This window comes from Balaenoptera acutorostrata, chromosome 3 (genome assembly GCF_949987535.1).
Source record: "Balaenoptera acutorostrata chromosome 3, mBalAcu1.1, whole genome shotgun sequence".
In the NCBI taxonomy this organism is placed as follows: domain Eukaryota; kingdom Metazoa; phylum Chordata; class Mammalia; order Artiodactyla; family Balaenopteridae; genus Balaenoptera; species Balaenoptera acutorostrata.
The window spans coordinates 102,367,207-102,379,963 of record NC_080066.1 but is presented as its reverse complement, the minus strand read 5'-3'; the positions used below and the strand labels follow the sequence as shown (position 1 = coordinate 102,379,963).

The window sequence follows — 12,757 nt, the reverse complement described above, 5'->3', positions numbered from 1 at the left end:
AGGGGATGATTTCTGTATGGCTCGGGGAATGGAATGGTGAGAGTTTAGTTATGGTACACTACCTCAGGACACTTTCCATCTCTGTGCACAGTTTGGAGGCAGTGTATTTATACCTCTCTCTTTCATTAGTGTTAATTAGTGCTTATTTTATATATATATATATACACACACACACATATCTCGTTATATCTACATTTTCCAACATGTAATAGATATAATTTTAATAAAAATAATAGCAACAACCCTTTTTTTGAATTCTTACTGTGTTCTCATACAATTCTTCTAATGACCCGAATAAGCAGGAACTACACTAACTCCATTTTACAGATGAGAAAAATGAGGCTTCGAGAAGCTATATTCGCACAGCCAGTGAGAGGCAGATCGGGTCTGATTAGAAAATCTCATGCATTGCATTTTCTAAGCTAGTTTACTGTGTGCTGCCTTATCTTTCTGTCTGTCTCTCACTCTTGCTGTTGCTCTCCCTGTGGTACACACACACACAGACACACATGTCCCTATATATTTCGTTTATGTATATGAGTCTAATAATGATGGTAAGAGCCGTAGTAAACAGTCTGTTTTAGTTTAATTTACATTTTTAATTATCCAAAGCAAAATGCTGAAAGCCCTTTTTGGCTTTTTTAAAAGGTGAAAATATGTCTCTCTTGGGCAGGAATTTTCCTTTGGCATTTCTGGAGTCTTGTGTTTTCACTGTGGAGACATCTCCTTGTCCAAGAATATAAATACTTGCCTTGGAGCTTGTATAACTCCAGTTGAAGAGCTCTGTGGAGGGTTTGGGGAGCGTGTTAATGTGGAAATGCAGCCCAGCACGCCAAAAGCAGAGCTTGAGGAAATGAAGGGCTTGCACCAGGAATATTTTTACACTAAGACATAAAATAAACATTTTAAAAATGTTTATTGTGAAAGAGTGCTCAGAAATCTAAGTCTTAGAGGACAGCTTGGAAATGGAAGTAAAGTGGGAAAGATCTGCTCCCGGTGGCAGGGAGAGCCATTTATTTTTACTTTGGGCCTAGAACTTGCTTAAATAAGGATAGTGGTTACAAGTGAATATTTTTACCTTGTAAATTATTTTTAAAGGAACATGCGTGGTTTTTTTTTTTTTCCCTCCTGTCGATGTGGTCGAGAGCGTGAACTTAAATGAATGCTTCGTTCAGGAATGTGATACGTGAACTCGTGATCATTCTTTTCCCTCTCCTCAAAAACGGGCAGTTTTATCCTTGACTGAGTTGAGGAGCTTGATTTTTATTCTAAGAAAGCGGAGTAGCATCATGTAGCAGTTTTTTTCTACCCCTCTCCAATGGCAGAATTAGGGCCAGGCCAGTCCTCAGGGTGGCTTTTGCAGTAGCAGAGAAGACCTGTGCTTGTCCAGTCCCTGGCCGCCATCCCTGAATGCCCATCCTCTCTCGTCTCTTGGTCCTTGTGAGACCCTCTCATATGGTCTTTCGAGCAGAAACCTGATCTGCGTTGGATCTTTCCTCTTCGCCTGCCTTCCCTCCATGGGCTGCCTTTCTCAGGCATCCTGGCTCAGCCCACTCCCTTTGATATCCCTGAGTGTTTGATGATAAATAACAAAGGGATAAGAAGAGTGAATTCAAAGGACAGATTAGAGGCAGGGGTACCCCCAAACCTCTGCACTGGATGTACCTTATTTTCTCTAGGGAGATCCATGGTGTCATTCCAGATCTCTGAGTACTCAACTGACAGTTTCCCCAGTCAATTTTAAGGAAATACAAGACCTTCAGAAGCTGGAGGAGCTGCCTTATGAAGGAAAACTGAACGCTACCTCAGTTATTTTTCTTCTTTGCGTGGGACGTCACCAAAAAGATGTGAAGTGTACCACCAAGGCAAATGAGGAAACCGGCGCTGTCCCACACACATTGAATATTTAAACAAAAAAATGCCCTGCTAATCTTTAGAGATGCCCGTGTTTTTAATACATGAAAGGTACCTAGTAAATATTTAAAGAAAATACAGACCGTGGGTTCTCTAATGAATTTCTTGTCCTTCCAAATCCCATCTGGCGAGATGGCCAGAGTCGTGGCGGCCCGTTTCATCTCACTTCCCCATTCAGTCTTCAGCTCCGTTTCCACAAGGCCTGGGTGTGAGCTGAGATGGAATGTTTAATTGAAGTGGACATAATTTTCACACATACAGCAAAGATTTGATGAGGCTTTGAGGTTTATTGTAGCCATTAAAGTGTCGTGGCTGCTGGCAAAACCCCAGAAAATGTCTAAAGCTAAACCAGATGTGATTAGCAAATTTCGAGAAGGCTCAGGCCCTAGTTCTCCAGGCAGGCATAGCCCTTTAAAAGAAAATCATTTGGGGTAGCAAGGACCACGCCTTAACAATCGGGTGGGAATTAAACGATGGTTGTTGGCTGTATAGATGTCACTAACAGCAGTAGAGGTTGTCGATGAGCATCTTTCCTAGAGACCAGAACTTCCAACGGCACCTTTATGTGGATAAACATAGCAAGGAATTGAGGATAATTGTATCTGCTACAATTTATTGCGTGATAATTATCAGGTGCTTTACACAGACCAACTCTTTAAATCCTTACAATGACCCTGTGAAGCAGATATTGCTACACAGCTCTTACAAGAGGAGGAAGCTGAAGTTGATGGTGCTCAGGTGACCTGCCAAGTTACCTCACAGATTGATGACCTAGCCTCATTTTGAAACTAGATATGACTCTAAGGCCTGTACTCATGACTTGCCCTGTTGCTGGCCCAGAAGTCTCCGTATCTGATCAGAGATCACAGCAGAGAGATACCTATTCAAGGCATAAAGCCTCGCGAGGATACAAATGACAGAAAGAGTTAGTGAATGTGTGCGCGTGAGTGCAAGGGCGTGCACACACGCATGCCTAGAGCCCATATATGTAGACCCTCAGATCAGATAGGGACTTAGGAAAGAACTTAGTTTGTGTGTGGGGTATGGGGAGTGGGGAGACCTAAGAGAGATGGATTATCAAAGCGAATAGTACCGCACAGGATTAAGAACTCAGGCTCTGGGGTCAGATATGTACTTTCTACTGGTTTGGTGAAAGCAAGCAAGATCTTGTCAAGTAACATAACCATAAAAAGTATTATCTCACCTGTAAAGTAGGGCAGTTACAACACCAACATCATAGGAGGTAATGAATGCACAGTCCCTTAGTAAGGAAAGCTTCAATAAAGCTGATTAGGGGTATATACCTTTTACTGGAAAACAGACACCTTGTAGAATCAGGCCCATATTGTTGAGGGGCCAGCTGGCTGTGTTTGTGGAGAACCTAATTCCCAGAGCACACTACAAAGCAAGCCCTCGGTGCTTAGGAATGTGTTCCGTATCTTGTTTACTGTTCTGCATCCCTTAAGCAGACAATAATTTTGATTTCCTTGATGCTTTGATGATATAAGTAATATCTGGGGGCAAATAACAGCAATAGCTGCTCTCTTTCTCATTCTTCGACCTTGTTTGCTAGCCAGAACTTTGAAGGTACTCTTACCAACTCATGTGTGGTAGGCAGAGTAGTGGCTCCCAAAGATGTCCGAACCCTGATCCCTGGAATCTGTGAATATGTTACCTTACATGGCAAAAAGGGACTTCGCCGACACTGAGATGGGGAGATTATCCTGGACTATCCAAGTGGGCCTAATCTAATCACACAAATCTTTAAAATGAATCTTTAAAAGCTGACGACTTTCTCTGTGGTCAGCGGGAGATAGTACAGTAGAATGATCAGAGAGACGCAGTGTTGCTGGCTTTGAAGATAGAGGAAGTGGGCGATGAACCAAGGAATGTCGGAAGCCTCTAAAACTGGAAAAGGCAAGGAACAGATTCTCCCTAGAGCCTCCAGAAGGGAATGCAGCCCTGTCAACACCTTGATTTCAGCTCAATGAGACCCATGTCAGACTTCTAACACACAGAACTATGAGGTAATATATTTGTATTGTTTGAAGCCATTTAAGTCTGTGGTAATTTGTCATAATAGCAATAAGAAACAAACACACCATGCAATGCATTCTTTCTGATTGTGCCAATTAATACCAGTTATGCACGCGCGTGCACCCCATTGCCGAGGCTGTAGGTGTAGAATTTCCCAACTAGTGACACTCACCAGTATTGCATGAAATGTGAATTGGTGCTCTCTAAGAAAGAGTCTGTAGTCTGATAAACCTGGAAATGCTCTATATTAAGAACAAATCACAGGGACACAGTGCATATGAGCTTATTAAAGGCTCTGGGAAGTCCTGTAGTAAAAAACAACAAAATGGTTTAACCCTGTTTAAACCAGGATTTCTCAAAACATGAAACATGGTCTTTTTTTCTTGCACTGAATATACTTAGTAGTATGTTGTTGTAGAATATGCATTCTGTAAAATATTGTTTAAGAAGAAGGGATGTTGATATTACTATTGATTTTTAATACAAAGAACACAGTTGTTAAATGGTCATTCCTGGGTGACCTTAGTAGGAGTAACTGTGATGAATTACGTATGGCCTTTGCCCAAAAATAGTGCCCTTCATACTCGCTGGCTGCATTGTCCTAACTGGGTTTGTTATCCACGTAAACAAATGCAGTAGAATAGGTCACATTCTCTCTGATGTCTTGATGCTTGAAAGCCAAAATGAACAACTTTAGTGTTACAATTACTCTAGTATCACTGCTCCCAAATCCACATTTGTATAACATGATCCTGTGATTGTATTTCATTATGAAAAATTCTTTCTGGCTTTCCAAGTAGGAAAGCCGAATTTTTTTGTTGGAAATGACAGGAACTCTTCAGATAGGTGTTGAGAAGTCAGCCTATTGTGAGAAGTTTAAAGATTAAAATAAATCGCCCTTAGTAGCTAACGAGACTTATTTATCCCGTATCCCGTATCCCGTATCATTAAAGGTAGGATATTTAATCAGCTAGCTATGTACTAAATCTTGCCTTGAAAATGATGCATTATTGGCCCTGTTATTGCATATATGAATTGGGAAAATGTAATCAGTAGTTAACCCTCAGTGTAAGATAATCAAACTTGTTTGAGAATGTTGGCAGAGATGCAAGTGAGTGTGTGTATGTGTGTGTGTGTGTGTGTGTGTGTGTGTGTTTTAAGGTAATTCTGATGATGTTCTTTTCTCTAAATATTTAAGACTATATATTCGAACATGTCCTTTCTTATGTACCATTTAGAAATATTTGGGAATACACTTACACAGTTTTGGAAAGACAAGGAGTCTCTGTTGACTTTTTTGATATCTGTTATCACTCCATAAATGTTTATCCTTCAAATGTTTATCCTGCAGTGTTAACTCTTATAAGCCTTCTATAAATGAGATGCTATGTGAAATGCACAGTCCTGGCATTCAATAAACGTTGAACTCTTCATTCTAAGTTTGAATAGTAGTAATATCTCTAACTTGACATTGAAGTACACCCGTCACCTCTTTAGGCATAGTTGGTCCCCACGTCCTTATTTTAGTGGAGTGACCAGATTAGCCCAGAAGGATCCAAATGAACCTCTTTTGTACCTGAATATTCTACCTTCAAATCTAAGTTGCAAGATATATACATGAAAGTAACAGTTCAAGAAAGAGATAGGGGAGGTTTCTTTTGGTAGATTTTTTAAAACTGTAATCAGTATGTCTTCCAGATGAAGATGGCAGACTGAACTCATTCATTTAGCTCCACTCCTTTCTAAAAGCCCACAAAAAAATTAACATTTATGTTATTTAGAGGCACACAGTCAATACCAATATAATCAGCTGAAAGAGGAGGAATTAGGGAGGGAGCCATACACCTACACATATAAAAACAGGAAATGAGAACATTTTTACGTGGTGGTTTCTCATGGCCCTGGGCAGGGACTGGTGTGGTGGCAATAGTTTAACGATTTGGATATGCATATGAAATCATACAATTAAAACTAGGTTCAAAACATAAGTTAGAGTCAACTCTCAACTGTAGGTTGCTAGATTAGCGAGGTCACGGAATAGTGATAGTCTTTAAAAAATTAATGCGTTAGTTTTCACATTAATCAGTATGAGTCAGCTATGCTATTTACATGTTGGAAAACCTTTCCTATTTGAAACTGCATGATAAGCAGTAGACTACCTACTGTTTCTTCTGCAAGGTGGAAACAGTCCTCTTCTTTAGGTACTTAATGAACAAATTAAGTGTCTGGACAAATACATTGATGCGATAGTACTAGTGAGGTGATGAAGGGTGAGGCGGGTTTGGGACCCTGAGCGCTGGTGGCATCGGGGAGGGAGGCTGCCTGCAGGGGTGTTGGTATCGCCAGCGATGGAGGGGAGGGCAGAGGGCTGGTTAGCAGAACTTGCACTTCATCTTGCCCTTGACCACTTTTTTGTTAAATTTTTGATTTGGGATTATGTGTGGTGTCCTTCCCGCTTCCTATTACTGTAGTTAATCAAGAGTTGACCGTGAGAAGTGAGGAGAAATGCTAATAACTGGTGTTGCTGATCTACTAATGAGTATTCAAGTTTGTTCCACTGCGGAGAGGAGGAGGGGTCCTGTCCAGGCTCCAATGCCCAGGTCTTTAATGCAAGTTCACACCACGCCACCGTCCTCTTGTACTGTCTCCCTCACAGCCATGTTGGTGCCTCCCCGGTCCGGATCTGTCCACCACTTGGATGAAAGTATGCCCTTCTGCAGATTTAGTCAGTCAGTACTGTTGAGCCCCAAACAGAACTTAAGAAAAGCGATGGCCTATTGATATTACCCCAGGAAGCAAAAGAGACCATTTAAAGAAGGCCTGGAGTGGCTATTCCTTTGAATTTGCAGTAGACACAGTTGGGAAGTACCAAGCAGTGGGGGGAAGGGGCCTTCAGTGGAGCATTCCACCCCCAGTGCATGCTATATGGGGTACCCTTAGCATTGTCAGATCTAGTAAATAAAATCCAGGAGGCCCAGTTAAATCTGAATTTCAGACAAACAAGACTTTTTGAAAGTGTGTTTTAAATAATGCACAGGACAGGCTTATGCTAAAAAAAATTATTCCTTGTTTATGTCAAATTCACACTTAACTTGGTGTCCCATCTTTTATCTGGCATTTCTGTACAGAATTTAAAAGCAATAATAAAACCAACTAAAATTTAGCTATTTTTTTAACTTTATTGAAGTATAGTTGATTTACAATATTGTGTTAATTTCTGCTATACAACAAATTCATTCAGTTATACATATATATATTCTTTTTCATATTCTTTTCCATTGTGGTTTATCACAGGATACTGAATATAGTTCCCGTGCTATACAGTAGGGCCTTGTTTTTTATCCATCCTATATATAATCGTTTGCCTCTGCTAATCCCAAACTCCCAACCCTTCCCTTCCCCTCCCCACCCGCCTCCCCCTTCCCCTTGGCAACCACAAGTCTGTTCTCTATGTCTGTGCGTCTGTTTCTGTTTCATAGATATGTTCATTTGTGTCATATTTTAGATTCCACATGTAAATGATATCATATGGTATTTGTCTTTCTCTTACTGACTTACTTCGCTTATTATATTAATCTCTGGGTCCATCCGTGTTGCTACAAATGGCGTTATTTCATTCTTTTTTATGGCTGAGTAATATTCCATTGTATATATGTATATATATATATACACACGCACCACATTTTCTTTATCCGTTCATCTGTCGGTGGACATTTAGGTTGCTTCCATGTCTTGGCTATTGTAAATAGCGCTGCTATGAACATAGGGGTGCATGTATCTTTTCGAATTATAGTTTTGTCCAGATGTATGCCCAGGAATGGGATCGCTGGATCATATGGCAACTCTATGTTTAGTTTTTTGAGAAACCTCCATATTGTTTTCCATAGTGGCTGCCCCAATTTACATTCCCACCAACAGTGTTAGGAGGGTTGCCTCTTCTCCACACCCTCTCCAGCATTTGTTATTTGTAGACTTCTTAATGATAGCCATTCTGACCAGTGTGAGGTGGTACCTCACTGTAGTTTTAGTTTTTAGCTCACTTTTTATTACCGTGATGTGCTGGCAGTATTAATCTCACTGATCAAGTCCTTTTCCCTGCAAGGGTGGACCGTGGACACAGGTGCAGTAAACATGTCCAAGGATATGGTGCATGGCCATTTCCACCATCACTAACGACAGCAGTTACCATTTAATGGGCACTTACTAAATACCAGCATGTTTGCTTACATCATTTCTGTTTCTTAAACTACTTTGATGTAAGTCCTACCTACATTTTAACAGTAAGGAAGTTAAAGCAGCTTTGCTCCTGATGACAGAAGTGAGATTTGAAGCAGGTTTATCTGATTACGAAGCTTATACCCTTTTCACTGTACCATTCTTTCTTTTACTGTTTGTAGGTGCTGACAGTATGATCGGAGTGGTAAAGCTTGAAGTTTGAATTTAGGCTTTTTCTTATCTCTACTCATAACCACTCAACTCATCTACCTGTTGTAATCTCTATCCTCCTGTCTCCTCCCTGTCAGTCTCTTTTGGTTTCTCAGTCTCTTTCGGTTCCTCTGACACTCTCTGTCTCTCTCTTTGGCAGTTAATTACCTAGCCTATGTTTTATCCCTTTACGACCTAGAAGATAGGCAGACAAGTCTGATGTGGTTAGCCAGACGAATAGCAGGGTACTACAGGGCCATCCCAAGGCACGGTGTAGTTTGGACTCCATTACTGTCTCTTCCACTTGTGGACATTGCATGGAGCGGGGTTCTGACATAGATGAGAAGGTGAGGGAACTTCCAGGACTTGTCAGCTCACGCAGCAAAGCAGACTGTTGCTTCTGTGTTTGGGACCAGCCCTGACTCTGCAGGATAAATGACTTCTGCCACCGAGCATTATCAAATGGCTTTCTCTCCATATAAGTATCACATTCTTTAAGAGAAAAAGAGAAAACTAGATCTCATCATGAGAGTGAATATTTATTACTCATTTAAGCGTGGTCCATAGGCAATATGGCTGTAGTAAGGAGCAAAGAAAGACTGGAAAACTTTTGGAGGACTTCTGAGGAAAGATGGCCAATTGAACATTCATTTGGATTGAACGCTCACATTGGAATTCAGTTCCTCTTGAAAATTACTAAAATAATAGTATAGAGAGTTCTTTTAAAGCATAAACTCAAGAGCACAGAATGAGAGAGAAAACCATAACCACAAAATTTCTGAAGCTCAAAAAGTAGATGGACAAGTGGTAAATGAATTAGCCAAACAAGAAAGCTGAATTCTAACCCAGGAGTGGAGAAAGGTGAGAAGCAAGCCAATCTTTACCACAATATTCATACACACCACAAATTTATACATAAATCCATACATATATATCCATAAACATTCATATATATTCATAAGTAAATCAATGAAATCATTTTTGAAAATTTCCCAAAATGATGGATACAAGTTCCGAATTTATTTTTTTTATTTTTTTTTTTATGGCTGTGTTGGGTCTCCGTTTCTGTGCGAGGGCTTTCTCTAGTTGTGGCAAGTGGGGGCCACTCTTCATCGCGGTGCGCAGGTCTCTCACTATTGCGGCCTCTCTTGTTGCGGAGCACAGGCTCCAGACGTGCAGGCTCAGTAATTGTGGCTCACGGGCCTAGTTGCTCCGCAGCATGTGGGATCTTCCCAGACCAGGGCTCGAACCCGTGTCCCCTGCATTGGCAGGCAGATTCTCAACCACTGTGCCACCAGGGAAGCCCGCAAGTTCCTAATTTTAAAAGGCCCAAAGAGATGTTAGCACAGATCCATACCATTGTATGAATATTTCAGAATCCTCAGGAAAGAAAGAAAGCTTACACACTTCTCGAAGGGGAGGAGGTAGAGGGTGGGATGTGGGAACAAATTACTCAGAGAATCAGGAAGCAGAATGGCTTCAGACTTTCCAATGGCAATGCTAGAAGCTAGAAATAGATTTCTGACGGAAAATTATTCCCAATCCAGAATCTTATATTCACCAAATTATCTATCCAGTATGAGGGCAGAATAAAAATGCTTTCAGACATGTAAATTCTAAAAGAAAAACATATTTCCCATGCATCCATCTTCAGTATGCTACTAGAGAATGTGCATTACCATGAATTAGGAATGCGACGGTGACAGGAAATGAAAAATCCAACAGAGAAGAGAAGTGAAGGGATCCTCCAGGATAGGCAGAGAGCCCAAGATGCCAGCCAGGCATGGAGAGCAAACATTCCAGATTAATTAGATCAAAAGAATCATGGTGAAGATTCTTGAGGAATATACAGTTAACGCGTCTGCTATATCTGAATGTTTTGACAAGATTTACACAGCTAGCAACAAGTTTGGTGTTCCTTTAGCAATAAGTACATAGAAGACAGCAAATTAGGGGGAAAAAATCATTCATTCTGAAGGTGAGGGAGTTTGCGGGGGCGGGGGGGATGTTTAGGACAGGCTAATCAAAATTGACATATGTCAGCTGGGGCTGGAGTTGTTTTTGCCAAGTCATAATAATGGCAACACTGAGTACTGGTCTAAGCAAGTCATGGTAGTGCTATATTGAGAGGCAGCTCATGTATGGTGGGTGTGAGGGGAGGAAAGAGCGCCATCATTTTTAGGGCATAAAGAGAAAAATCAAAAGGTGCCGATAGAAGCTTGTTAGAGACATGCAATTAAGTGCTGGATTCAGCAGGTAAAATTGGTATAAATGGTTGCCTCTGGGAAGGAAGAATTGGGTGAAGTTGTTGGGCTGGAGATTCATAGAACACATAGAATACATTTATTCTTTTAACTACGTGCATGTGTAACTTCGATAAACATACAAAACCAAAACCAAAAAATAACCATAAACCAAAGCATTTTAAGTGATAGTTGAGTTAAATTTCAACAGCAGAGGCTGACGTGTTGGAAGTAGTACTGGCCAGGATTTAGGAGATGCAGTTGGAAAATGTAGTTCTGCCTCTTCCTAACCATGTGATCAGCCGTGCAACTTTGACAAAATCACTTAACCTGTGTGAGCCTCCGCTGGAAAAAAGTGGAGCTGATCATCCCGGCCTGCCGAACTCAGAGGGAAATCGGAAGGGTCAGACAAGCAGATGGATGAGCAAGTACTTGGGAAGGTGTGGGAGGTATTATCTGAACTCATTGAGAAGCCGTGCAGTTTGCAGTTTGCTCAGTTCGCGCTGGTGTGTCCTAGTAGGGAGAGGGGGGAATTGATCCATTAGGACAAGCCTGGCTAATTTATCACTCTTTAGGAAGCTCCAGAAGACGCGACTGGAACGATTATTGACCATGCCTAATTTATTAGCTCTTTCCTCCTTCAAAGCCCATTTGTCTGCAGCAGGAGTTTGCTAAGTCTGAACTCTGGTACGGCCCTGGATACATTAGCCAGAGTCCTGGCCGTGTTGCCATGGTGCTAAAAATATTTAGTTTTGCAAGCAAAGTGTTCGAAGTAATAAAAGAAAAACTTTGATATGATTTATTTTTGTAAAATGATTTCAACCAAACAGACCCAGGAACTGGGGCAAGGATTTCAGAAGGGCAGTGGGTGTAAGATGTTGATCAGCGTAGCGACTTTTGATGCAAAGCATTCAATTAAGTGCAGCACCGTGGGTAAAGGTCACACATTTCCCAAATGAAATGCCTTCAAAGACAAGTTGTGCAGAAAGGAGAGAGGATGTGGAAACCGAAACCTGATTCATCTGTTTAATTAATGGAAGAAGTTTGTGTTGTCCTTTGATTATGACATCTCTAGGTGGGAAGCATGAGTTATGTTGTCCTGGTTTCTTCTTCTCAGTTTTCACTCTGTTTCTACCCTTTATTTGTAAATCAACACAGTTAATAGAATTTATTATTTTTTTCTTGGACAAGAAACAAAACATTGAAAGAAAAGCTAGCCTCATGGAAAAGTCTGTGTCACAAGTCCTGAATTCAAATCCTTGCTTCACAAGCTGTGTAACCCTTGGCTGGTTTCAGCCCTCTCCATCTCTGTATCCGCGTATAAGGAGGAGGGTCTCCCAGCCTTCCACACTGGTTGCTTGAGAGCGTTAATCAGGATCATATGAAGGAAGTCCCCAGCGTATGAGCAAGATATATAATGCTTATTCCTGGTTCCTTTCATGCCCTCATATCCAATATCCAGTCCACGAGCAAATCCAGTTGACTCTTGCTTCAAAACTTGCCTTGAATCCATTTAATGCTCTCCATCTCCACACCACCTTTCTAGTCCAAACTCTACCCCCTTCTCTCACATGGGCCAGAACAACAGACTCCTAACAGGTTTCCCTGCTTCCACGCCTGCCCTCCCTTTAATCCAGCCTCCAAACACCAGACGGGTCAGGCCACTTTGTTTTTTCATAGTCGTTGCTCTTGGAATAAAATCCAGCCTCAAAACTTGTAGCTGTGCCTTGCAAGTTTCTCCAAGATTCAACCACTTCTACCTCTCCTGTCTCATTTCATGCCGCCCCGTCCCTGCCTGCCCACTGAACTTCAGCCTCACAGGCTTTCTTTGTGTTTGAGCCCAATGAGCTTGTTTCTGCTTTAGGACCTTTGCAGTAGCTCTTCCTTCTGCCTAGAACGCCCTTCCTCTGGATGTTCCCATGTGTGGGCCTTCACTGACCACCCAAACTACAGCAGCCACTTTGAATAGTCCCTCTCTGTTATAGCCCCCAATTTATTATCTTCTATTTCTTTATAAATAGAAGAGGCCTTTTTGGTGTTTATATCTACTGTGTTGATCAGTACCTACCACATAGTTGTTGCTCAGCCAATAATTGTTGAGTGGGTGAATGAGCAAATGAATGAATGGTAGAAAAGAT

At 41.3% G+C, this 12,757-nt stretch overlaps 1 protein-coding gene across 2 annotated transcripts in view; it reads left to right on the top strand.

Annotated features, from left to right (window-relative positions):
* The window catches only part of FMN1 (formin 1), a 425,289-nt gene that overhangs the window by 273,038 nt on the left and 139,494 nt on the right, over positions 1–12,757 (top strand). The window lies entirely within an intron of this gene.